Here is a 26,453-nt window from a genome sequence, read left to right on the forward strand (position 1 = left end):
CGTCATGCCTTTTCATTGGCAGCTCAAGGTAAGTAGCATTCAGGTACTTCAGATATTTCCCGGTGCCCAGAAGGTTTACAATCTAAGGGCCATGTTTACCAAACATTTTTCCCATAGACACAACATGGGGGGAAAGCCTTAGTAAATCGGGCCCTGAGTTTGTCCTTAAGGCAATGAAGGATGAAGTGTCTCACCAAAGTCATAAAGAGAGCATCAGTGGGATTTAAACCTGGATTCTCTGGGTCTCAGTCCACTGCTACAGCCATTAAGCTACTCTTCGCTTATGTATGTGTGTTACAGTCTTCTGCCTATGCCTTATACGGCCTGCTGACAGTTTTCTGGGACTCAATGCTCAGAACCAGTCACTTGCAGTAAAAACAACTTTATTCCATGCATCGGTGTTCACATCACACTTATAACTTTCAGATCTTGTCCAGGATCACCCCAGTAAAATATGTTGGTAATTCCCAGTAGACCAGCCCACTTCCCCAGGGCTATGGAGCACCTAATTCCCAACTGTACTCTTTCAGATAAAAAAAAATAATCCCTAACCAATGGCTGTGGGCACCTCCATATCAGGATACATTGATCATAGCTCACAAATCAGGAGAATTCCCCAGGGCTGTATGGAACCCACTTTCCAAATGTACCTTTTGCAGATTTAAATCCTTAACTGATGGTTGCAGGCATCTCTGCTTCTGGGTCTCTTGACTCCCCACCAGGTTCTGCTGGAAGACAGCGCTCTCTTCCTTAAAACCACACTGACTATGCAGCAGCTTTTTTAATTAGCCTCAGCTGTCTCTCCCATTTATTAGCAAGGTATCTGTAACTGCTTCTTTCGCACTAATTGGACTATTTCTGGCCATCCCGTTCCAATCCGGGAGGGTGGCGTTAGCCTTCCTCCCGACAATATGCAATATACGACTGTGGTCCTGCATCCCGCAGGGCCACACTAATTGGCCTGAACAAGGGTCACACAAGGTGTGCGGTGACATAGCAGTCCAGAGGTGCTTTCCCAAATTCCGAGCTTAGAAAAAGGGGGGGGGGGGGGGAGGAGAGGGGCAGGGGTTCCACTGCCAGGTGTGCTCCCCTGGCCAAACGTCAGAGGCTGGGAAGGAGGGGAAGGGGACCGTAACCCTGGCAGGGAGGCTTCGGGGTTGCTTCTTTCGCACTAATTGCTTCTCTGTCAATGTTCTTAACTACATCTCCCAGCAGCCCTGTGCTTCCTACTCCGTCTGGCTTTATAACCCGCTAGCCAACTCGTGCTCACTTTTCTTTCTGCCTTGTTGCAGGCAGGCTTCCTCTGGGATTTCCTTTAGAGCTCCTCCTGCCTTCTGGAGTCTCCAACTGTCCTGTCTCTTCAGCTGCTTCTGCCTGTGTGAAACCCCTGTTTCATCACAATGTAGTAATCAAAATCTATGGGATGCTTTGCCTGTCTGCTCTAGGGTGGGGAAGAGTGGATATTTTTTAGTTGTTACATTTTAGGGGGCTTTTAGATGTCTTGAGTGGATTTGGATGCTGGTATTTTTTGAAAAATAGTGAAATATTTAGCATAAAAAATTGCTGCACGATTTATATTTGGTTTGAAGGGAGAGTATGGGTGTGGGAGAAATGTTATAATAGGAACATTAACAGAGAAGATAACACAACACAAAAAGAGCTGGTAAATAAAAATAAAACTTATGGAAATAGGTAAGTTTAATATAATTTTGCTGTGATTCTGCCCTCATGAGCAGCCTCTTACCTTCTCTCTGCCTGTCCCGTGGCCTGGAGGCCGCAGTCCCCGGTCTTCCTTGTGGCTGGAGCCGCTCTTCAGTCTGCGGCTTGAGAGCTGCCGACAACGCTGGGCTTGTTCCTCGCCTCACCCTGCTCTTCGGCGTTAGCAGCAGCATGGCCGCTGGCCCTCACTGCCACACAATCTCACACACACACACACAAACACACACACACACACACAAGTGCACTCTTTCTGCCATGCTCAATCAAACACACACTCTCTCTCTCTCTCTCTCTGTCATGCTCAATTTTATAAAAACACTCTGCTATGTTCAATCCCAAACACCCACACGCTTCCTCTGCCTTGCTGACTTGTGTGTGCGCTCTCTCTCTCTCTGCCATGCTCAGTTATGACACAAACGCAAAGTCTCTTTGCCATGCACACTTGCATACACACACAAGCTCTCTCTCTGCCATGCTCACTCACATACACACTCTCTCTGCCATGCTCAATCACACACACATATACACACACCTCGCTTTCACTTGTTTTCCCCCTCTGGAAGCAGAAAGAGCAGGAGAAGCAGGAGCAGCAGTTGCCTCCTTCAGTACCACAGCCCAGTCTTCCTCCTCCTTCTAGCGTAGGGGATAAGCTGCTGTTTGTGACTGATGGAAAGCTGAGACTAAATTTTCTGGCTGGCAGCCATGCTACTCCTCTAACGTTTGTCTGCGGAGAAAGAGTGGAAGACTGGTACTCTTCTGGTGACCACCTGGGCCACAGCTGGACTCCTCCTTCTGCTGAGTACTGGGTGGGAAATGCATGCTGCTCCGATTGCAGTTGGGAGGAGACAAATGCATCTTCTTCCAGTTGATGGGCCGCATTGCTCTTCCTGCTCCTGATGATTCTTCTTGTGGTCCTGTGATGGCTGAGATATGCGCCTTGCCCACTTCCTGCTGCTGAGACCGCATAAGTGCTGAGTAGCTGCTCCACTGAAACATTTTGTTTACTGACGCTTGGAAGACAACAAAGCTGCAATCTCAATGCCGCTAAGGTCCTCAGGTCTCCAGAGCTGTTTTTTGTAAATGAGTATATGGAGGCACTGAAACCAGGGAAAGCCAAAATTTAGAAAGTAGGATTGTAAATGAAGAGTTATTTAAAAATTTAAAAAAAGTATCTCCTGACTACAGAGGGAGGGAGGTTCTACGATGGGTGGCATCATTGGTATTTCTGCTCCAAGTTACAAGAAGGGACACTAAGAGCAGGTGCAGCAGTTCATTCTCCCCCCCCCCCCCCCCCCAGTGATAGAGCTCTTGAGGGACCAAGGGTTGTAGCGGGTGGAAGGGAGGCAGCTTCTCAGTCCCACTGTGAGAGTGGTGGTGCCCCATGCTAGATGGTGCCTATTGGCTATAGGCTAGCTATGGCTCTGTCAGTTTGCTTATTCGGCATACAAGTTTGCAGTCTGGCCAGACCTTCCCAAGGTAGCCCTGCATTTCCTATGCTATCCACAAGCCAGTACGCCTAGCAAACGTTTATTCTTAATGGAAGGGGATATCATGAGTCTACACTGGACCCAAAAAACAGAAGGGAAGGTGGTCTAACAAAGCCGAGGGATGTGAAAAAAGAGATAGATCCAGAAGTCCTTGTTACTTGTCTATTAATAAATCAGTTGCCCAGTAGATGCCCGACTCTAGGCCTCAGTTTCACCCATATGAGGGCTGCTTCAGGGGCTGTTCAAGCATAAAATGTATTCATTAACAAGATGCATGTTGAGCATCCAGTGTCTCCATTTTAATGATGTAATCATGGCAATCCGGATTAGTAGGAAACAAGCTGATAATGTTTATTGTGAGTTCTTATGAATCTAAGGGGTTGATAATTTGATTGTTGTAGATTCATAGAAGAGCTTTTGGAATACAGAATTGTATTCAATCCGTGTGTTGAACAACTAAACTGTAATGTCTGAAGTCTAAAAATCCACATCGTGCGCCTTGGTTCTTGTAAGAACTCACAATAAACCTTATCAGCTTGTTTCCTACTAATCCAGATTTCCATGATTACATCATTAAAGTTGAGACACTGGATGCTCAACGTGCATCTTGTTAATTAATAAATTTTATGCTTGAACAGCCCCTGAAGCAGCCATCATATGGGCAAAGCTCAGGCCTAGAATCGGGCATATACTGGGCAACTGATTTATTAAAAAACAAGTAACAAGGACCTCTGGACCTATCTCCTTTTTCACATCTCCCATGAGTCTACACTGGACACAGCTGGTGCCAGAGTTGGTGGAAAAATTGGTCTTCATTAAAATAAACCTCCCTCTGTTGGATTACTTAGATTTTCTATGCGAGTGGCAGGAGGACAGAATGTACAACTGTAGTTATCCAGTTCCCACAGTTTTGGCCCTCTGCACCTTACTTGGTTGTTTCCAGTGTGCACAAATACTGCTGCTGCCCAGCCCACTTTTCGGCCCTGCTGCTCGCCTGCTTCAGCTCCTTGCTATCTTGTTCTACCGTTGTTACTGCTCAGCAGTTCCTGGCCCTCTCTTGGTGCATTTGGGAACACCTGCCACTGTTAATACTATTTTCACCTTCTCAAGATGCCTTGGGGTATTCTCATGCCATTGTGCTTGCTGCCTTACCCCTCACTCTCTGTCTTTAGGTTTTGATTGGTTTTGTTTGGGTTTTGATTGATTGGGTACTTGGATTGGCCACTGTTGGAAACAGGACTTGATGGACACTTGGTCTGATTCAGTACGGCATATCTTATGTTCTTATGTTGCCACTGTGTTCTCTGCTTTAACCCTTACACTATGCTTGGGGTTTAGTTGCCATTGCGCCTTTTCCGTTACCCTATGCTTTAGGGTTTTGATGCTGCTGTGCTTGGTGCCTTACCCGTGGTGTGTTCATGCCACTCTTGATGCTGCTTCCCCCCGCCTTGGGATGTTCATACTACTGTTGGTATCACGTTGCCTCTTTGTTGGTGTTTTGGAGTGTATTTGTCACTGTTAATGCCCTTTGTCCCTCTTTTAGAGGCCTGGGGTATTCTTGACACTCTTGATGTTGCTTTGTTCCTCTTACAGTGCCTTTAGATGTTAATACCTCTGTTTGGGCTGCTTTGACTTTTCATGGTGCCTTGGGCTATTCATGCCTGTCTTGGTCCCACTCTTTTCCACTCTTGGAATCTTAAGTGCTCTTCCCTCTGCAACTTATATCTGCCTGCAAGTTGCATTAAACTTGGATAGATAACCCCAATGTATGAATCCAAAATACCATACATTACATCCACCATTAACTTTAATGGGAAACAAATGACCGAATGACATGAAAAAAAAAATGAATACAGTTTTTGGCCCTGAATCAAAAGAAATGAATCAATTGGCCAAATGAACCAAATCAAAAATTTGTTCCACACAAATCCCTAGCACCCATTGCAAAGGAGTATGGCTTTCTCAGTGACTATATCTGGGATTTATTTCTTGGAAATTTATTCTCTGTATTGAAGTATTTTAAAGTGTACCATTTGTGAGTATTTCATTTGCAATCCAGTAAAATGATTTTTTTTTTTTTTAACAAAAGCTGACCTGTGTAGAGTGTTGTTTTTCTTTTTAATTGTAAGAAGCAGAAAACTTCTACAGAAAGCCTAAGGGCCTTGCAAGATTTTACCGTTCTCCCGTTAGCAAAAGTACCCAGGAGCCTGGGTCAGGATCGAGCCCAAGCCCTCCCTGGCATGCTCCTGAGCCCTGTTAGCCAGTGGGGCAGGGACTACAGTATTAGGGAGTTTTCTCGGGGGGGGCCAAGAGGATATTGAGTAGCAGGACCAGAGATGATTATTGGTGAAGGGGAGTTAGGCCTTTACTCCTTTGTCCACACTAAAGATGACTTTGTCTATTCTAAGAACTGGCTTTTCAGGCTGGAGCCAAAGGAAAGACTGACAGGCTTGGGAAGCTGCTACAGAGTTACTGCTTTTGAGACAAGTCAGCGGGGGCTCATCTGTAACTGTTTAGGAGATTTTTCCAGTTTCATCTGCTGGACTGCAGCGATCTGCACACCATAAAGCAGGATCCAATACAAGGTAAATCCCAGAGGAGGAGCATCTCTAAAGAGTACACTATGGGGCGTTGGCAGAAATGATTCCCTACCGCAAAAGATTTCTGTGATTGTGATTTATTTAGATTTATATTACGGCTTTCAGGTGCTTTAACAATGATTACCTTCACTGTGCGCTGTCTTTCTTTTGAGTTCTGTATGGATTGCAGCAGATCAGAGTATACTATTTTTCAGATTTTTCATCTGCATCACATAACCTAGTAAAAGAAGGACTTTTTTCTGGAAAAACCCCAGACTGAGGATTTGTGTGTTTTCTTTTTACTTGGAGGTGCTAAAGAACATTCCACAAGCCTAAGGGTTTTAAATGAATTCTCTTTGACCCTTATAGAGAGAGGATTCAGAAATCGTGGGGTGTTTAATCGCCTCATAAATCTCAAATGTGCCCCTAACAGGGTCTACACAGGTGATTGATTGATTTATTTATTTAAAAACTTTTCTATACCATCGTTAAGTTAAATAACCATCACAATGGTTTACAGAAGGGCACAATAAAGAGAAATATGGGTGGTGATTGAAATCTATGTTCAAAATACATAATCAAAAAGACGACAGAGTGCACACACACATAAGCATAAAAGCAGAAACAGAAGTAGTGGGCATGTAGTGTGTAAAAGGTACATACCCCCCGCAAAAAGTTAAAAAAAATTTAAAAAACCACCTACCAAATCAGCATGGGACCCACTGCAGCCTTTCTCCAACCATTTGCGTACCCTCACATCCGCAAACTCCACCTTGATATAATGAGGCATGAGGATGTCCCTCTCCAATCCTTGAACCAGAAAGATGGGGTCCAATATTCAAAATGTGTTCAGCTCTGTTTATCTGGATTAGCGTAATTTATGCAGCTAAATATCTGTTGCTGAATATGCGCCTACGTTCAGCAGCTGCGGCTAAGTCCCTTATACAGCTAAACGTTACACGTACAAAAAGTAGGCGTGTACTGGGCAGATCGGGGGCAGAGCACTAACTACCTATATTCCGAGTTAGCCGCATAAGTATACGTGCAAGTTTAGATGTGCCATAGGGAAGGTCTAACCTTAGCCAGGCAGATTCATCCAGCTAAGTGCGTGTATAAACGCATATATTCAGCGGCTTCACCGTGCTGCTCAGTAGTATACTGTACATCATATAGATAAACTCTAACCAGCTAAGGCCAGGATTCATCATTCTTTGCAGAATGATGAATCCTGTGAAAACGGGGGGCGGGCCTGCGAAAGCCCGCAGCCTTCACACCACGACGGTGCGCTGGCTGCCGGCTTTCACACCGAATAGCGCCACCGTGAAAGTGATGCTATTCGGCACGCTACTGCCGACAATAATGTTAGTAACATTATTGCCGGCAGTGAAGACACCGCTGACTCCACCTCCTCCCCTCCTCCTAATTTGCAGAAAAGGCCCTTTTCGCATGCGATAAGCCTATGATAAATGACCCCCTAAGTTACTTACATAGCCAGCTTTGAATATCCCATGGTGTTTACAGTTCTCTGGTCAATTTAAAAAAAAACATATACCGGTATATAAAACCACCTCTTCAGCTGTGCTGGAATGTGGGCGCCACACAGAATTCCCAGAAGCAAACTCGCTGTCCTGGATCTCTCTCACTTTCCTCACAATTCATGTAATAATAGCCATTGAGGTGCCAGGGATCCACCAATGGGGAGGAGGACAAACCTCCAAGGCCCTAGGCTCTTGGGGGTGGGTACCCTGTACAGTCTTTTGCTTTCTTCAGTAATTCCTTCAATAGTGCTCACATGTGTAGTTCTCAACAGGCTGGATCACAGTAAAAAAAAAAAAAAAAGCAGAAACGTGGAGTGATATTCAACTAAAAACTCTATGCCAGAGCAGTTTCAGGTTACATCGAATAGCAAGAAATTTAATGAAATCTTAAAAGCCTGGCTATATAACCACGAATTTGAAGAATAATCAGAGATATAATGGCTGAAACTAGCAGCTATGAAGGGAGTGCCTCTCTTTGCTATTATGTTTTTATTTTTGTAAAATTAACTTTTATTATATTTTTACACTGTGAACCGCTACGATTTTCTGGAGCTAGCAGTATAGAAATTGTTTTTTTAAATAAATAAGTAAACAGAAATGTATTGTTACTTAAAAAATAGAATCCAAGCCAATCTAGCAAACATCATGAGGATACATAGCAAAATGAAAACTCCACGTCTCACAAACTCCTTCTCTATCTTCGGCCTCTGAGTTTATGTCCAAGGTCCCTTCCTTATGATAGGAAAGAAAAAAACCTCTCTTCTGCAAATAGGCGGGTATATGATGGTGGGAAAAATCTCCCTTCTTCTCACAGGCAAAATACAACTTATCCAAAATCAGTTCTTTCTTCTGGGACACTACTGACCCCATTTTCACTGGATGTAGGGCAACTACAAACTCTGCTTTAATTGGGCACAGAGCACAGAACCTTAATCCCAGTCCACTCAGGCAAGTAGGCAAAAGCCCTCCCAGAATGCGAACAGATCAAAACAAAACCCACATTCTTAAAAGACAAAAATCCTTTCTTCTGTTCTCTTCTTGCCAAGAAGACCCTCCAGGTCTGGGAAGGCTCTAGCAAGGCTTCTGTCCTTGCTTATCTCAATGTTGCAAGCTATGGGGCCTACAGGATTCCACCAGAAAAAGTCTTTTTTTTTTCTCCCCTAAAGAAACTACATCTAATCACAACTGCTTGTGATCAGACAAGTTTTTTATAGCCTGAGCTAGACCATTCCAGCACCCTGGAAGGGAAAAAGAAAATCTTAGTAATGGTCTCCAAAGATAGAACAGAATACAGACCCCCCTAGTGCTAATCAGGGAAATTTAGGTTGGGAAACAAAGTACCCCTTACATATAAGAAATACATTTTAGTTTACAAGCTAGCAAAGGTGATAGAAAAGTACAAAATCTCCTCTTACTGCTCCTGCTCACCCTCCCATCTGTTGTGGCAGTGGCCCCTTGAGTCGAGGGGGAGTTGGTGCAACCTTCAGGGAGGAGCCCTGCAGGAACCCTCCGTTGGCGGGCAGTGCTGGCTGAAGCAGAGGCCCTCATTTCCCTTAGGTCGAGACCTCAGGAGCCGGGGCCACCTGGGCTTAGGCACGGGCCTCTGTGAGGTTGAATGTCCATCGAGATGAGAGATGCAGACCAGCACAGAGAAGAAGAACAGAGTCAGCATCCAGCAGGGTTCAGGGCAGGTGGTAGGCAAACAAGGTCCTGTTCAGACTGTTGTTGGGGCAGGTGGAGTTTACTCGGCATCGAAACCCAGGCCATGGTTACGGACAGACAGGGGGCTCACAATCTTTCGGATAGTAGACAGACTAGGGGACACTCCATGAAGTTAGCATGGGGCACATTTAAAACTAATCGGAGAAAGTTCTTTTTTACTCAATGCACAATTAAACTCTGGAATTTGTTGCCAGAGAATGTGGTTCGTGCAGTTAGTATAGCTGTGTTTAAAAAAGGATTGGATAAGTTCTTGGAGGAGAAGTCCATTACCTGCTATTAAGTTCACTTAGAGAATAGCCACTGCCATTAGCAATGGTTACATGGAATAGACTTAGTTTTTGGGTACTTGCCAGGTTCTTATGGCCTGGATTGGCCACTGTTGGAAACAGGATGCTGGGCTTGATGGACCCTTGGTCTGACCCAGTATGGCATTTTCTTAGATATCCGTGTAGTCCTTATATGGAGAGGGTAGGCCCATGAGGGTGATTGCCAATTGTGAAAGAAGTGGAGGTTTAACTGCAGGCAGGTATCTTGGCAATGAGAACCCCACCTGTTTATTGTAGGGATGTCCAAACGAACTGCGGAGCATGGAGCTATAGCCATGGAAGACCCAGCACAATGGGATGTACTGCCTTGTTGATGACGTGGAGAGCCAAGTCTCCTATGTGCTGCACAGCACATAGGAGACCACAGCACCCTTGCAATGCGAATTTGCAAGGGTGCTGTGGTCAGTGTGATCCGCCCGGGCAGGGGGTCCCCATGGAAGGAAGAGATGATGAGGGGTCTCCTCCAGGGGAATGTGGGGAGGTGTAAGTGGTTGACGAGGGCTTTCCAAATGAAATTTCCCCCAGTGCTGGAATCAACAAGGGCTTGCATGGGAAACTCCTGGTTGCCCACAGTAATGATCACAGGGAGTTTTGGTTGCGAGTGCGAGTTGTGAAGCCTAGGGTCACCTCCCTATTAGGCTTAGTAGTTTCCCAGCTTTTGAGGGCACCGTGTGAGTTGATTCCTGGACTCTGCCCAGTAAAAACAGAGTCCCAGATGATGGCAGTAAAGCCTCTCTTCGGGGGTAAGACACCCTTGACCAATTTGCATTGGTTCCTCCAAGCGCGATGGTGCAGAAACTGGCATGGATGGTGGAGAGAGAAGATGCTGAAACTCAGGGGGTGAGTGTAAGTGGTCTACCAAGTGGGTGGAGTTCCTGGGCTCATTGCTGGAGGCATTGTCCTTTCACACCGAGGATATCTCCCCAAGGCCTACTGCCCAGGAGGAAAGGGTTAGGTCGGCCATCATAGTTGGTGATTCGATTATTAGGAATGTTGATAGCTGGGTGGCTGGTGGGCGTGAGGATCACCTGGTAACATGCCTACCTGGTGCGAAGGTGGTGGACCTCATGCGTCACCTAAATAGGATTTTAGAAAGTGCTGAGGAGGAGCCAGCAGTCGTGGTACATGTGGGCACCAACAACATAGGAAAATGTGGGAGGGAGGTTCTGGAAGCCAAATTTAGGCTCTTAGATAATGTGTGGGTCTATAGGACCCTGGGGTACCCAACGTGATTTAGGGCGAACAATGGAGTAGTCCACGGAGCTCGAAGCCCCTTCTTGCAAACTAAAAAACAGTTTAACTTGTAGTTTCCTTATAAATCTATGTATCCAAATACGCGTGTCAAAAGGCTTATGAAATTGGGTTGGAACAAATGAAAGTCCGTTTTCCAGTACTTGTGTCTGATAATCAGTTAGAGGAATTTTTGACAAATTTATCACCGCGGAGGATCGTTGCTTGATTTTTTATTTTTGTGATATTGTTGTCTCGTTGTTATTCCCGATTTGTCGACAATCTCCGTTCTTAAAGATTTTTTTCTTTGATTGTTGGAATGTGGTCCTAAAAAATCTTTTGAACGTCCCCCTTTATTTTCCAGTGATTTCTTAGATTTATTAGATGACTTGACCGGTTCTTGTTTATCCTCTTCTATTTCTCCTTCTTCTGAGCTCCCCGAACTTTCTCCAGACGAAAAATTAAATTTCACTTTTTTCTTTTGTTTTTCTCCTTGTCGAGTCTTCCAATTGTAAACTCTATTATTTAAATAATCTGCTTGGTCCCGTTGGTGGTACATGCGGACATCGTTAGAGAAACGGAAGAGAAAATTTGAGGTGGCAATCATAAGGCATGTCAACGTTGTGACATGTGTAAAACCACCATTGAGGGCAATGAATGGAAGGATCCCGTTACAGGATACTGTACAAAGAGGAGTAGAGACACGGATTGTACATCAAAAAATGTGATCTACTTGATCCAGTGTCCTTGTCCTAAGAATTATGTGGGCAGGACATCAAGAGCCATAAGAATTCGGTTGATCGAGCATAGATCGAAATTAAACACAAAAACTGTGGAAGCACCTATGGTGCAGCATTGTATGGAACACGATCATGTTTTTGATCAACTCAGATGGACGGTCATAGACAAGGTTGAAAGTAACAACATCGGTGGAGATGAAAAGAAGAAATTGAATTATATTGAACAGCAATGGATTTTCAGGCTGAATACTGTGGTTCCACATGGACTAAATGAAGAGATAGAGTGGGCGAGTCTAATTTGAAACAGAATGGGTATTGACGTATGTTTATGTGGGATAAGCGGCCCTTTAATTTTGAGACCACCAATCAGCATTTGCTGGTGAATATGACGTAACACGCAACACGTATCCAACGCCATTGGTCGAGTAGCGATCTGCTGACTAGCTTTTAAAGCATAGAGAAAGCGCTAAGAATAACGCCGTCACTCTGAGCTTGTAAGCCGGAGAGAGAGAACGGACAGCCTGAAAAAACGCCATGAATTTTGGATCAACCATGAACTAAGGACAACAGGAATGGACATTCTCCCCTGACGAAGAAAGACCGAAACGCAGCTGTGTCGGGAGATAAGTCTCTAACAGTTTCATTTGGACAGTGGCAGTTTAATATATAGGAACTCGGCGTTCACAAAACCCTTGTAGGGACATTTAAGATAGATGGCGCATAAATTTAATGGAGATTGAAATATAATTGTCCATGAGCATAAGGGATACATGAATTTTAGCTATTCAATGAAAGTTAAGATGACATTGTAAGCAACAGAAAAAATATAAGTTGTTTTACCCCGATCATGCAAAGTGGAGATTATAATTGATTTAAAAATCTTTTTGATTTAAAAATTTTTTTTGACATAAATATTATATTAAAATTATTTATAAAACACACAAAAATCACAAAAGGAGGAAGGAGGCAAGTTAATGATTATACTACGAGAAGGGCGCAAGGCCGTGGAGGCATGCACCAGTAATATGAAACTTACCTCGTTCTTCAATATATTTTATTAAAACTGATTGGTAATATAAATAAAAATAAGATAGTTCAATTGAACACATTTTTAGTGGGTGAGAGCACGGAATTTTGGGAGTACATTTATTTGGATTTCTCATCACAAGCGGAGAGAGATATTAATGATTAGCAGTGAATGATGACAGAGACTTAATTGGCATCTCAGAGACATGATGGAAGGAGGGCAACCAATGGGACAGTGCTATACCGGGGTACAAATTATATCGCAATGACAGAGAGGAGCACCCGGGAGGCGGTGTGGCGCTTTATGTCCGAGATGGCATAGAGTCCAACAGGATAAACATCCTGCATGAGACTATATGCAAAATTGAATCTTTATGGGTAGAAATCCCTTGTGTCGGGGAAGACTATAGAGTATACTACCGTCCACCTGGTCAAGATGGTGAGACTGACAGTGAAATGCTAAGAGAAATTAGGGAAGCTAACCAAATTGGTAGTGCGGTAATAATGGGAGACTTCAATTACCGCAGAAAACACAAGTGCAGGCACACAGTTCAATCCTGACAGAGCACTCACAACCGGTGTATATATTAAATTCTTTTAATCCTTCAATATGGCAACTCCTCTGACTCATACAGGCAACAGACTTAATGGCATCCCCCGACACGGTACCCGTGTTTCGCCGCGGGCTGCATCGGGAGGGCTCGCCAATAGGGGTTCATAAGAAAGCTGTGAAAGATAAATATACATCAGGACAACAAAACAGGACTTATAACCGAACATAAAGTGCAAAGTTATACAACATCATAACATACCTGACAGCATAGGAACTTAAAAGTGACAGGGAGCGCACTACCCTTTCCCACTGACAGGTATTTAAAGCTGATTAAGGCGCCAAAACAGGAAGACAAACCACGTGGGACTTTACCGTCCCATTCATTGGCTGCCGTTCCTGTGACGCGCCTCAACAGGGTTGTAAACCAAACAGTGCTTATGAATGACCAGCGCTAAGGAAGAGTTCTATGTGAACAGAAACCATTCAATGTCTCGATTTAACCCCTTAGGAGATACTGAATCTAAAGTGAAAATCCAACGTTGTTCGATGCGACCCAGTTGTTCAGAATAGTTACCCCCTCGTGGGCACCGCGGGAATACCTCAAGGACACTGTATGCGAGATCTGACAAGGTGTGTGATTTTTTAACCCAATGGTCTACGAGGGGTTCATTTTCACGGGAATGACGAATATTGGAGCAATGCTCTATGATTCGGGTTTTTACCATACGGGATGTTTTCCCGACGTAGATCAGAGGACAAGGGCATGTAATAACATAGATCACTCCAGCCGTAGTACAATCGGAGTAAGAACATAACCTAAAAGTTTTTTTGGAAACTGGATGAATAAAACTAGTAGAGGGTGAAGTGTGGGAACATCCAATGCATCGTCCACACGGATGGTGACCAAGTACACTATCAAGATTCCGTGGCACCGGAATATCAGTATGAATGAGTTTGTCACGTAAATTTTTTCCTCGTCGGAAAGTGAATCTAAGGGGACCCGGGAATAAAGTGTGTAAGGACAGAGCCTCCCAATGTCTGCGAATCATCGCAGTAATCTGGCGGCTGAGAGTGGAGTATGGTAGAATACAATTTGTGACTGTTTGATCATCATGGGACGATGGTAAAAATAATAGTTCATGATTGGTGTACAAGGCCCGTTTCATCGCCTTTTTAACTACATGCCTCGGGTACCCACGGGATATAAAGCGAGAGGACATTATTTGAGCCTGTTTGAGAAACTCACATCTGGTGGTACAAAGTCTACGAAGCCTAAAAAATTGGCCAGTGGGAATATTCCTTCGTAATGTACTAGGATGACAACTTTGAAAGGCAAGTAAGGTGTTCCTATCAGTGTCCTTGTGGTGGATGGTGGTCGAAAAACGACCCTCATCCACAGACACAAGTACATCCAAAAAAGCTATATGGGAACGATGTAAACAAAAATTGAACTGTAAATTAGAATTACATGAGTTGAGCCAATCAATGAACATATAGAATTGAATCTCTGTACCCTGCCAAAGTAAAAAGATATCATCGATGTAGCGGAACCACACTGCTATGTGTTGAAACCATTCACCAGGGTACACAAAAAGATCCTCAAATTCCGCCACAAACAAGCACGCCACGTGGTTTGTCTTCCTGTTTTGGCGCCTTAATCAGCTTTAAATACCTGTCAGTGGGAAAGGGTAGTGCGCTCCCTGTCACTTTTAAGTTCCTATGCTGTCAGGTATGTTATGATGTTGTATAACTTTGCACTTTATGTTCGGTTATAAGTCCTGTTTTGTTGTCCTGATGTATATTTATCTTTCACAGCTTTCTTATGAACCCCTATTGGCGAGCCCTCCCGATGCAGCCCGCGGCGAAACACGGGTACCGTGTCGGGGGACGCCATTAAGTCTGTTGCCTGTATGAGTCAGAGGAGTTGCCATATTGAAGGATTAAAAGAATTTAATATATACACCGGTTGTGAGTGCTCTGTCAGGATTGAACTGTGTGCCTGCACTTGTGTTTTCTGCGATATTGCTTGGAGTGCAGTATTTTGCTCTTATGTACTGTTAGACTTCAATTACCCCAATATTGACTGGGTAAATGTATCATCGGGACACGCTAGAGAGATAATGTTCCTGGATGGAATAAATGATAGCCTTATGGAGCAATTGGTTCAGGAACCAATGAGAGAGGGAGCAATTTTAGATCTAATTCTCAGTGGAGCACAGGATTTGGTGAGAGAGGTAACGGTGGTGGGGCCGCTTGGCAATAGTGATCATAATATGATCAAATTTGAATTAATGACTGGACGAGGAACAGTATGCAAATCCATGGCTCTCGTGCTAAACTTTCAAAAGGGAAACTTTGATAAAATGAGAAAAATTGTTAGAAAAAAACTGAAAGGAGCAGCTACAAAAGTAAAAAGTGTGCAAGAGGCGTGGTCACTGTTAAAAAATACCATTCTAGAAGCACAGTCCAGATGTATTCCACATATTAAGAAAGGTGGAAAGAAGGCAAAACGATTACCAGCATGGTTAAAAGGGGAGGTGAAAGAAGCTATTTTAGCCAAAAGATCTTCATTCAAAAATTGGAAGAAGGATCCAACAAAAGAAAATAGGATAATGCATAAACGTTGGCAAGTTAAATGTAAGACAGGCTAAGAGAGAATTTGAAAAGAAGTTGGCCGTAGAGGCAAAAACTCACAGTAAAAACTTTTTAAAATATATCCGAAGCAGAAAGCCTGTGAGGGAGTCAGTTGGACTGTTAGATGATCAAGGGGTTAAAGGGGCACTTAGAGAAGATAAGGCCATCGTGGAAAGATTAAATGATTTCTTTGCTTCGGTGTTTACTGAAGAGGATGTTGGGGAGGTACCTGTACTGGAGAAGGTTTTCATGAGTAATGATTCAGATAGACTGAACCAAATCACGGTGAACCTAGAAGATGTGATAGGTCTGATTGACAAACTGAAGAGTAGTAAAGCACCTGGACCGGATGGTATACACCCCAGAGTTCTGAAGGAACTAAAAAATGAAATTTCAGACCTATTAGTAAAAATTTGTAACCTATCATTAAAATCATCCATTGTACCTGAAGACTGGAGGATAGCTAATGTAACCCCAATATTTAAAAAGGGCTCCAGGGGCGATCCGGGAAACTACAGACTGGTTAGCCTGACTTCAGTGCCAGGAAAAATAGTGGAAAGTGTTTTAAACATCAAAATCACAGAACATATAGAAAGACATGGTTTAATGGAACAAAGTAATCATGGCTTTACCCAAGGCAAGCCTTGCTTCACAAATCTGCTTCATGTTTTTGAAGGAGTTAATAAACATGTGGATAAAGGTGAACCGGTAGATGTAGTATACTTGGATTTTCAGAAGGCGTTTGACAAAGTTCCTCATGAGAGGCTTCTAGGAAAAGTAAAAAGTCATGGGATAGGTGGTGATGTCATTTCGTGGATTGCAAACTGGCGAAAAGACAGGAAACAGAGAGTAGGATTAAATGGACAATTTTCTCAGTGGAAGGGAGTGGGCAGTGGAGTGCCTCAGGGATCTGTATTGGGACCCTTACTTTTCAATATATTTATAAATGATCTGGAAAGAAATGCGACGAGTGAGATAATCAAATTTGCAGATGATACAAAATTGTTCAGAGTAGTGAAATCATAAGCAGATTGTGATAAATTGCAGTAAGACCTTGTAAGACTGGAAAATTGGGCATCAAAATGGCAGATGAAATTCAATGTGGATAAGTGCAAGGTGATGCATATAGTGAAAAATAACCCATGCTATAGTTACACAATGTTAGGTTCCATATTAGGTGCTACAACCCAAGAAAGAGATCTAGGCGTCATAGTGGATAACACATTGAAATCGTCGGTTCAGTGTGCTGCGGCAGTCAAAAAAGCAAACAGAATGTTGGGAATTATTAGAAAGGGAATGGTGAATAAAACGGAAAATGTCATAATGCCTCTGTATCGCTCCATGGTGAGACTGCACCTTGAATACTATGTATAATTCTGGTCGCCACATCTCAAAAAAGATATAATTGCAATGGAGAAGGTACAGAGAAGGGCTACCAAAATGATAAGGGGAATGGAACAGTTCCCCTATGAGGAAAGACTAAAGAGGTTAGGACTTTTCAGCTTGGAGAAGAGATGGCTGAGGTGGGATATGATAGAGGTGTTTAAAATCATGAGAGGTCTAGAATGGGTAGATGTGAATCGGTTATTTATTCTTTTGGATAATAGAAAGATTAGGGGGCACTCCATGAAGTTAGCATGTGGCACATTTAAAACTAATTGGAGAAAGTTCTTTTTTACTCAACGCACAATTAAACTCTGGAATTTGTTGTCAGAGGATGTGGTTAGTGCAGTTAGTATAGCTGTATTTAAAAAAGGATTGGATAAGTTCTTGGAGGAGAAGTCCATTACCTGCTATTAGTTAAGTTGACTTAGAAAATAGCCACTGCTATTATTAACAACAGTAGCATGGAATAGACTTAGTTTTTGGGTACTTGCCAGCTTCTTATGGCCTGGATTGGCCACTGTTGGAAACAGGATGCTGGGCTTGATGGACCCTTGGTCTGACCCAGTATGGCATGTTCTTATCTTCTTATGTTCTTATGATCGATCCTCCTGGCCAGATCTATCAGGCCATCCATGGACTCAGGGAGCTCGTGAGCGGCTAGCTCGTCTTTAATCCATGAAGACAACCCCTCCATGAACATGCTGCAGAGGCTGTCCTCTCCCCAGTTCAGCTCCATAAACATGGTTTGGAATTCAATCGGGATGTCCATTAAGGGCCGACTACTCTGTCATAAGTGGAGGAGGTCTGAACCTACTGTGGCCAAACGGCCTGGCTCATCGAAAACCAGCTTGAAGGCCCAGATGAACTGTTTCAAATCTTGTACAAAGGGATCTGCTCATTCCCACAAGGGAGATGCCCAGGGCAAAGCCTTCCCATTCAGCAGGGAGAGCACAAGGATAGTCTTCACAGCCTCGGTAAGAAACAGTGCCAGCTGGAGTGAGAAGTGCATGAAACACTGGTTCAGGAAATCCCAGCACTGCTTCAGATCTCCAGTGTACTGGAGTGGAGCCAATAGTTGCAATGTGGGCAGTGCAGGTGCCGCAGGGGGAGTAGTGGTGAAGATGTAGCTGGCGAAGCGACAGCAGTATCTAGGCAGGTGCTAACGCACTCCATCAATGTCGCCATGATATCAAGGAACTGCTACTGCTGTAGAATCTTCTGTGCTAGGCTGGGAATGGCCTGGAGGCCCGACGCATCTGCAGGGTCCATGGCCTCAGCAATCTTTTGTGACAGTGGACCCTTGAACCGAGGGGGGGTTGGTGCAACCTGCAGGGAGGAGCTCTGCAGGTCCCCTCCTTCGGCAAGCAGTGCTGGCTGAAGCAGAGGCCCCACCGGAGCTTCAACACTACCAGCCCTAATTCCTCTTAGGTTGAGTCCTCCGATGCCAGGGCCAGCTGGACTTAGGCACGGGCCTTTGTGAGTCTGAAGAACTGTCGAGACGAGAGGTGCAGGCCAGCACAGAGAAGAAGAACAGAGTCAACATCGAGCAGGGGTCAGGGCAGGCAGCAGGCAAACAAGGTCCACTTCAGGCTGTGGTCAGGGCAGGCAGAGTTCACTCAGCATCGAAACTCAGGCTGTGGTCAGGTGCAGGCAAAAGGCTAGCAGCGTAAGGGTCCAGTCCGAAGCAAAGCCAAAGGTCCATCCAACGAGACAAGGAGCAGGAGGACGAGGAGCCACACAAGCAAGGAGAAGATAATGAAGACAAACGGGAATGAAGACTGACCATGAAGAAGTAGGAACTCAACCAAACAGCCACGCAGGAACCAGGAAGAAGGCATGGAACTCAGAAACACAATCAGGAAGACACGAAGCAGGAACCAGGATCAGGAACACATAGAGGCAAACAGCTGCTCCAAAGGAGTTGACCTATTGCCGAGGTGTCTGAGAGGCGTCAGAGGAAGCCTTAAATAGGAAGCTGCTCTGAACATCATCCAAGGGCACTGTGGGGGATTTACCGCTGAGGGCCCTTTAAAAGGCATCTAGTTCTGGGCATATGCACCTAGGGATGCCCGAAGCAGCTGACGGTGGCGTTCTTCTGGCCGGCACATCGGGCCTGTTTAGGCATGGCGGCCTGCAGGGCTTTTGCCCAAGAGGCCTGCCCCAACGCCAGAGGATCCCACCTGCGGTTTTGGACTGGAGGTAAGAGTGGCTGGTCACGGGTCCGTCCTGCGGTCAGCCAAATGCAGCACCATCACACATTGGGCATACCAACAATGTGTGAGCATCCAAAAGTTTATACAAATATATTTATTTTTAAATAGAAACTAGATTTCATCTTACTGGGTGTGGGGAAGAAAACCCTTCATTGAATGTTGCTTGGGTCCCAATGTACCTCATGGCAGAAAAAGCCAGAGGAAAGCTGGCATTACAAGTTAATAGTTTCCTACATCTATTGTTCAATGAGCAGTGACACTTGCTGCATTTTAAGAATGTGACATGCATCCACATCAACAACATTTTAAATCAGTTTAAAAGAGGTTGTTGATACGGTTGAAACGCCCCCTATATAGATAGCCCTTTCCTGCAATTCCGTTGCTGCAGCAAATTCCTCATAAATTTCTACTAACTGTGGAATTGTTCTTGCCTCCTCACTTCAGTTCTTCCTTTCCTGATGCTATTGTCCAGGCCAGCCTGGTGGGGGCCTCGCTGTCCCTGTACTTCTGCATAATTCCAGATGTTGCAGACATCAGCAGTGCAACTTTGAAGGTCTGAAAATGGATAGCGAAGCCTATGAATATTGTAATGAAGCTGATGATGTATTATGTACTGAATAATGGGAAAAAGGCTAAAATATAAAAATGGATTTTATACAGGGTTGCTGAGATGTGTGTGGAGCCTCTCAGCAGCTGTTTTCAAACACAGGATACAATTAAATTTATTCACCCCAGCTGGTGAATGCATTATTGCCAGAAATATTTCTAGGTCCAAATTAAGCATGAATCAACTCCTAGGATGACAGAAGTAATTTATTTCTATAAAAAAAAAAATTTCTTTAAAAATTTGGGCCTGATTATTATTTGGACTCCCAAAAACATTAGGTTACTTTTGCATTTTAATACATGGTTCTTTTTTACTTTCAAAACTTTAATTTTAGAGGAAAACAACTCTCTGTAAAAGTTTTCTTATCTTATTAAGTATAACAGGATTCAGTGTCTTTACCCAGTTCAGGAAGGATAGTGAGTCTGTCTGCCAATTATTATAACATGTTTGACAGTATATGGCAACTTATTTTATTGTAGATAGAAAACTACAGTATATTAAGATTTATAGTAAGGAAAGCTTTAAATCTCCATTCCTGAAAGAAACTAATAATAAAAGAACTTCCCTCTTTGGCAACCTACAGTATCCCTGCACTGGCAAGTCTTAAATATATACACTGCACAAAGCAGAAGAAACCATACTGCTGAATGTTGAGGATTTATAAGTGCATGTAATAATGTACTGTATTTATGCAAGATATTTTGGGAGAGAAAGAGAAATATTTAATGGCTGTTGTTGATACTTGCTTTATAGTATGCAGATGTTTGCTCTTCTTTTAGCCTTTTTTAACTTGTGGAATATATTTTATCTGGGTTTCCAAAATGGTAATCAATCTCAAATGTCAGAAACTCAATGAACCTACCTCAATGAAAAACAAATTTTCCTGTAGGCTGGTCAATAGAAAACTAAAATGTAACAAAATATTTGTTATTAATGGGCATCATGTGGGTTAACATACATTTAGAATCAACTTGCTCTTTTTATGTTTTATGTACTGCTAACATGTATAATCATTGCCCATATATTAGACACAGTTATTGCATTTGATAGCATATCATATACATAAATACTGATTTTTGAATAATATTTTCTGCAATTAAAAAGGAATATTCTCATTATTTAGCTATAACTGGTGCAGCTTGGAACTCCACAATCCATATCTTTTAATGCCCAATGCAGCTGCTCATGCTGCTTGAATTTATATATATTCCTCCCAACTTCTTCAAATTCTCTACATCATTCCTTCTCTGGAAAAAACACAATTTAAATAGTGTCCATTGCAAATCACATGACCAACCAATTAAAAAGAGATTCAAAGTGCTACGCATGAATGACTCAAATCTATGAATCAAGATATATGATTCAAATGAGCCAATCACTAGGCAGATTTCAGCTTTTATCCAACAGGAAGGGAAAAATCTTGTTATAACAGCCTTATATAGATAATAGCATCAGAGATTACCCTATTTGAAGACAGATACAAACAGTGACAATGAATGTTATATCCCTTATCAAAAGGAAAATCTGATTTAAACATTGCAGAGCTTCCCATTCCATGTCTAAATTTCACCCATCAACATGAACATACTTTAATGTATAAATCCAACGTAATTTTATATTTTATTTATTTATTTTTAATTTTTTTATATACCGAGGTTCCTGTATGAAATACAGATCACTCCAGTTTACATGAAACAGAAAAACGCCCACGGCTTTACATAGAACATTTAAACAGTAAGTTGGCGACGGTTTTACATGAAACTTTTTTTCATAAAGAACAATTGAACAAAATAGTAGAGGGGAAGCATATAACAGGAGAATGAATATGGAATATATGCTAGAAGGATGCATTAATGCGAGAACTGGAATGAGTGAATTCAGAACTGAGAACTACTATCAGTAAAAGTTCTAGTGACTGCCTGGATGGCAATTCAAAATTTAAACAGGTGGGATACTAAAAGTGGAGCAGGAAGGTTAATATCAGAAAGTTAATACGTGATGTCTCCATCTCCCCATGACAGCTGTACCAGATCAAGTGGTCCTGCCCTGCATCTGTGGGTGCCTTCATGTCTCCAGGTTTAGGGTCTACATCGCCTTATCTGTGCCTTATGTTTCCTGTTTTCCAGTCCAAGCCCTGCTGGATGGTAGCACCTGAGAGCTCAATCTAAGGGGAAAGTGGCCAATGCAAGCACAAGATGCCTGTCTCTTGCTGTTTTTAGAACCCACTAGACTTGTCTTGTCTGTGCACTGCCCTCTCTTAGCTTTGGGTTCACACCTCCGGTTAAAAATGCTGTCATTGTACTAGAGTAGATTCTAGGATATCTATCTGCTTTATGATTTCCACAGCATGATTTTATATAACTTCTGATTCTCCACTGCTCACACTGGTGCTTAATAGTAGCTTATACTATGTGATGTTCTCTTGGGAAAGTTCTGTATGACCCTTCATATCAGATCCTTTGTTAAAATAGCAGTGGATTATGATGAACCGCAGAAGGAGCTTGTGAGACTTAAAGACTGGGCAGCTGAATGCAGAGGAAATTTAACGTGGAACGTGCAAAATGATGCACATAAGGAAAATTAATCCCAACTTCAGATACACAATGCTGGGTTCTGTACTGGGAGTCGCTGGCCAGAAAAAGGACTTTGGAGTCCTTGTAGGCAAATCATTAAAATCCTTGTCTCGGTGCATGGCGACAGTCAAAAAGGAAAATAGAATGTTAGGAATGATCCGAAAAGAAATGGAGAATAAAATAGAATATATCATATTCCCTCTGTATCAAGCCATGGTGCAACTGCACTTTGAGTATTATGGGGGTAATTTTCAAAAGAATTTACACATTTAAAACTAGGTTTATACGTATAAATGCTCTTTACGCGCATAAGTGGGCTCTTGAAAATTGCTACAATATATGCCATTGAATTGTCACTGGGTTTTACACTCTTCAGTGCAGTTTAAACACGTAAACGGGCTTTTGGCAATTGCTATGATAGTATGTTACGTTTACAGATATAATTCCTTTGAAAATTACCTCCTAACTACAGTTCTGCTTGCCCCATCTCAAGAAAGGCATAGTGGAACTAGAAAAGGTGCAGAGGAGGGTGATAAAAATGATAAAATGGATGGAACATCCCTCATATGATGAGAGGCTACGCAAGCCAGAGCTCTTTGGCTTGGAAAAGAGATGACTGAGAGGGGGCATAATAGAAGTTTATAAAATCATGAATGGGGTAGAACAGGTAAATAAAGGACAGTTATTTACCCTTTCAACCTTTTACCCCTATTTCTGCACTTCAGTATTCACAAGACACAGACAACAACCAAAACAAAATAGCAGGGCTTCACGCCATCTGTCCTTCCTCATTCAAAACAGGGAAGCAGCAGCAGCGTTCAGGGCAGGATCTGTGATTCACAGTGAAGAGTGTCAGTTTAAGAAGAAAGAAGAGGACGCCATCATCAGAGATGAGAGGCCTGGGCTCCGGGCCTGGACCTGAACTAAGCCAAAGCCCAGTCTCCGAGCTGGGCCCACACCTGGGAACTTGTGAGTTGTGGTTACCTTGAGATTGCTGTTAATTAGCAGAGGGTGGAAGGAATAGAATAATATGTATCAGCTTTCTCTCTTCTACCGTCCCTCCCCCCACCCAACTAATCCACACTTTCTTTTTCTCCCACCCATCACCATCACCTGTCCTTCCTCCTGAGATGACCCAGTATTCTCCCTGACCCCAGCACTCTCTTTGCTCCCTCCCCCTATAAATCTCAGCTCCATGCATCCTCACTCTCCCCTTAGCTGAGTGATTTCTAAGTCCTGGAATCACAACTGCAGACTGAGTTTTGTGTATATTGTAGGGATGTGCATTCGTGTTGAACGAATGCGCAGTCCGCAACTAATAGGTCCCTATTCGTTGCATTCGTGGGTCTGCAAAATGCATGGTGAACTTCCCACGAATGCAACATATCATAAGTTTCATTCTTTTGGTTCGCGCCATGGTGTTTTAGTGGCCGTTTGAAATAGAAGGCCATTGAGAGTATCCACCAGGGGCAGACTGGCCTATCGGGAAATCGGGCTTCCCCCAGTGGGCCGGACTAGCTGATCATGTGGCCTCCTCTGCTCCTGCTCACATTTGAGGGCGTCGGGCCAAAGAAAAGAAGATCGGCACAGCCAGCCGCTGCTGGAGAAATGAAGACCGGCGCAGCCAGCCACGCCGTAGAGGCCGAAGAAAAGAAGATTGGCGCAGCCAGCCGCAACCAGAGAGAAGGCCGGCGGGGCTGAAGAAAAGATCAGTGCAGCCAGCCACCGCCCAAGACCAGGCCGGCGGGGCTGAAGAAAAGAAGATGGGTGCTGCCAGCCGCTGCCGGAGAGCAGGCTGGTGGGACCGAAGAAAAGAAGATCGGCGCTGCTAGCCGCTGCTGGAGATGAGCTGTTCAGCTGGGGGCCTCTGTATATATATGTATTTGAGATTGGAATGGTGCTTCTGTGTGTGTGTGTGTGTGTGTGTGTGTGTGTGTGTATGTGGTGTGTATGTGAGAAAGGAATGGTGCGTCTGTGTGTGTGTGTATGCGGTGTGTATGTGAGAATGGAATGGTGCTTCTGTGTGAGAGACAGGGAAGGTGCTTCATATATGTGAGATAGGGAGGGTGCTTCTATATGTGTGGTGTATATGTGAGTCAGGGAGAGTGCTTGTGTGTGTCAAAGTGTGTGTGCGAGAGAGAGATGGAGCATGTTTTTGGCTGGCTTGTGGCTGTAAGAGAGGGCATGTGTGTGATTGAGCCTGTTTGTGAGATAGAACATGTGTGTCATTGAGAGCTTGTGTGTAAGTGAAATAGAGAGAGCATGTGTGTGATGGAAAGCCTGTGTGTAAGTAAGAGAGAGCGAGAGCATTGTATGATTGAGAGAGATTGGCCAGAGAGGTGACATGTGTATGTGTAAGAGAGACTGATCAGGGAGATGACTGGTGTGTGTGTGTATGAGAGAAAGACTGGTTGGGGAGATGATTGGTGTGCGAGAGACAGAAACTGGTCCTGAGGGTGTGACTGGTGTGTGTGTGTGTGAGAGAGACAGAAGAGACTAGTTGTGGTCCATAAGGAAGAGGAACATGAGGACAGCTTCAGCAGCTACTGCGGCTTCTGGTGTGGCCTGCAAGGGAAGGGAGTAGGAGAACTGCTGGAGAAAGTAAGTAAAGGTAGCTTTTTAAGTTCATTTTTCTTGATTGATTACCATTTTAATTATTGGGTAGTATGAGATGTGTCTACTGTTTGAAATATTGTATTGGTGTTTGGTAAAGCTTTCAAAATTTGCATGAGTCTTTAATTATTGGATATTCTATTCATCAACTGTTTTGAAATGATTTTATTAGTATGATTTTACTATTATGATTAATGGTTTATATATCTTGATTTTATTGATTGTTTCATGAGGAATGGTGAAATTTTTGTTTTTCCATTGTTGCACTGTATAGAGTCTGGCGTGATGCATTTTACAGTTCAGTTGTTGTCTGAACATTTCTATTTATACTTTATGTGGCTTTATTCTGTATTTAGTGAGGGTTTGTGTTCTGCATGCAAAGACTGAGATGGAGCATTCTTTTAATATGTGGTTTCTCTGTAGGGATCTGTAGTAGCTTTAGCTTGGCCTATTCTGTTTTCCTGATAGGAGGTGTATTGATATTTTAGATTCTGGTGTAATATTTGTGGTATTCTTTTTCATAGGTAGGGTTGTTATTCTTTGAGCGTTGGCAGATAGTACTGTGTTGATACGGGAGGACAATGCTGAAATATATCACAATAGGTATGATGCCATATGAATTCCAAGATGCAAAGTTTTCTTGTTGGCATCACAACAGTGCATGAAATTATCACAATAATGTATATATTAATTTTACCTCAGAATGTAGGTAAACCTTAACTTTACCTACTAACACCTTAACCCTACCACCTCCCCGTACTAACACCCCCTCCTCTGGACCTACCCCCACACCCTCTAATGACTTACAAACCCCACTCCTAACTTCTAGCACATAATATATGACACATAGCTCTACCGTTCCCATTTTCTCACCTGAATCTCTTATTTTCTACATGCCTATACAGTTTTGTATATAACCTATGTATATTTCAAGAATATAACCTATGTCAATTTGCCAATGTATATAGATGTCAATAATATAACCTATGTATACGTCAATAATCTCTCGACCCCTGTACATATTACTCCTTTTGTACCTGTACATATTACTCCTTTTTGTACCTGTTTTTCACCCACCCACCCTCCCCCCCCGCCCCCTCCCCTGTCTCGACCACCCCTACCCCTCTTTCCACAAGTTTGCTAGTTTTGCTCTGTTTCTGAGCTATGTTTTAAACACTGTTCCTTGTAAAGGCTCTGCCTACATATCTTTGTTTGTAAGTTATCTGTAAACCGGCACGATGTGCAAACGGTTGCCGGTATATAAAATTAAATAAATAAATAAATAAATAAATAAATGTCACTTTTCATGTAAAATATGTATTAAATGCATATTTTAAAATTGTGTATGGGGAGGTGGGGGTAGGGCGCCAGGCTGTAAGGTTTGCCTAGGGTGCCTCATACACTTGCACCGGCCCTGTGCACAGCAGCAATGCTCCACCCCACCCAGGCATAGTTCATCATGTTTCAGGTCCTAGTACGCGTGTTAGACTCCTTGGTCCGTGTTTCA

General features: G+C 43.3%; 1 long non-coding RNA gene across 2 annotated transcripts in view; it reads left to right on the forward strand.

Annotated features, from left to right (window-relative positions):
* Positions 1-24,253, forward strand: part of LOC115084920 — a 64,997-nt gene extending 40,744 nt beyond the window's left edge. For both annotated transcript variants that reach the window (XR_003854669.1, XR_003854668.1), the window contains 2 exons: positions 21,416-21,494; positions 23,059-24,253. This is a non-coding gene — a long non-coding RNA (uncharacterized LOC115084920). The remainder of the gene's footprint in view (positions 1-21,415; positions 21,495-23,058) is intronic.
* The last annotated feature ends 2,200 nt before the right edge of the window (positions 24,254-26,453 follow it).

The sequence above is a fragment of the Rhinatrema bivittatum genome, chromosome 2 (assembly GCF_901001135.1).
Source record: "Rhinatrema bivittatum chromosome 2, aRhiBiv1.1, whole genome shotgun sequence".
In the NCBI taxonomy this organism is placed as follows: domain Eukaryota; kingdom Metazoa; phylum Chordata; class Amphibia; order Gymnophiona; family Rhinatrematidae; genus Rhinatrema; species Rhinatrema bivittatum.